The sequence below is a fragment of the Xyrauchen texanus genome, chromosome 10 (genome assembly GCF_025860055.1).
Source record: "Xyrauchen texanus isolate HMW12.3.18 chromosome 10, RBS_HiC_50CHRs, whole genome shotgun sequence".
NCBI lineage: Eukaryota > Metazoa > Chordata > Actinopteri > Cypriniformes > Catostomidae > Xyrauchen > Xyrauchen texanus.
The window spans coordinates 25,340,292-25,342,277 of record NC_068285.1 but is presented as its reverse complement, the minus strand read 5'-3'; positions in this window follow the sequence as shown (position 1 = coordinate 25,342,277).

The window sequence follows — 1,986 nt, the reverse complement described above, 5'->3', positions numbered from 1 at the left end:
TTCCATGAGTTAAGTGCTTTGATGATGATAACAAGATGCCAGACTCAATTGGGCACTTTGAATGTCTGCCTGTTAAAAAGAGGATGATGCTTTCTTCTGAAATTCTCACAAAAAGGTAGAAAAGGATTTTAATGCTTTTATTTTTCCTGAAAAATATGAAGTGGGTTGTATATTTTATTCACAGAATTGGTGCTTGTCTTTGTTATTATTTAAAATCTCTGCCTGTGTTTTAAATGATGACATAATTTTTAGATGCCAAAATCTTTCTCACCTTTGCATAAAAATAAAGAGGCAGTCACTGCAACTTGGCATGTTTGTATTTGTAGAAAATTGCTCGATTTTCTACAGAACTAAATATAGATTAAATGCCACACTTTTTTGTGTGTGTTCCTGCCACTCCCTGGCACAAACCAACATAACAGGTATATTTAGATGATTTGGTTAACCTCTGTCCTTTGTCCTAAACAAAGATAGACCCATTAATGAGAGAACTATGAACCTCAAAGAAAGGCAGACAAAGGCAGATGCAAATTCAAATCCAGGGCGTGCTGTGTGAATTCAGTCAGGCTTCCAAAGCAACCAATTGGCTCTGTTGCTATGGTGGGAAGAGTGGACACTATAATGTTGTTCTCGCTCTTGGTGGGGACAGGGCTAGACTGGGAAGAGAATTTGGGTCAGGATTTTACATGGCAACTGGCCCAAAACTCGTAGAGCGGTTGGGGGGGTTCGGGGCCCCATGTTCGCTGTCCTTTTCTGCATATCGCGCCGCCGTTTTGTGGTACGTTCTGCATAACGCAACGGCTCATTTTAGCTTATCGCGGCCCATTTGGCATGTTTCGCGGCCAACACAACAGCCCGCTCAGTTCTCCCTATGGCCAGTCTGGCCCTGATATGCGTTGGTCCACCGGGAAAATGCCTGGTATGCCAGATTATCAGTCCAGCCCTGGGTGGGGAGCATGGTGATTTGTAGAGAATAGAGTGAAGCCTCCACACACACTAGGTCTCCGCGGTAATGCGCTCAACAAATCACGTGATAAAATGTGCAGATTGACGGTCTCAGACAACTGAGATTCGTCCTCCAACACCCAGATTGAGGCAAGTCACTACGCCACCACAAGAACTTACAAAAATAAATGCAGACAAACTGTATGCATGTATGCCTGTAAATATTGATTCTGAAGCCAATTGTAAACACAATTAGAATATATAGCATTATTATTGAATTAAGATGGCCAAACCATTACAATTGCTGACTGAGGTAAACATGTTAGAAAAGCACTTCTGGCTTCAAAAAGGTCAGCATGTTATGAGCCTTGGGGACAAATGGCCCTTAAAAAATTTCTAAGCACATTATTTGCAAAGCACCCTCAAATGTAAGCACTCTCAATTTAACAACATTGGTGCTTTATTGCATCTTCACTATAACTACTAAAGTGCCCTACAACTAAATTCAGAAGCGCCCTCAGAGATTTTGATCTGAAACGTGTCAAGTAGCTTTACAGTTTATTTGTCCATTCAGATTGACGTGCAAACAAAACTATGTGTGACCAACCCAGCACACAGCACACCGTGTTCAACAATATGAGATGATATCATATGATAACGTAGAGATGATTGAAGCTAACACCGTCTGGTGCAGGTCCCTCAGATAGAATTCTTTCTCTTTTAGCATCTTTCTCTTGTTTATTCATTTCTTTTAGTCAACTGGAAAGAGTTAACTGACCCTTTAAAAGATCAAAGGTTGCAAGCTATTTTCAAGTATAGGGGACACTATGTTGGCTTAAATTACTTAAATATTTAATTATTTAAATATTTCTGGGGGAATAAACATTAGGATAACACAACTAGTTGCAAATTAAATCTTAAGTTGTTGATAAATAAATAGATAAATAAGTAAATAAATAAATAATAATTTGAAAAGACACTTTTATTGTTCAAAAATATTTTCTAAAGTTTGTTAATTCATGAGTAAAATTATGTTATACA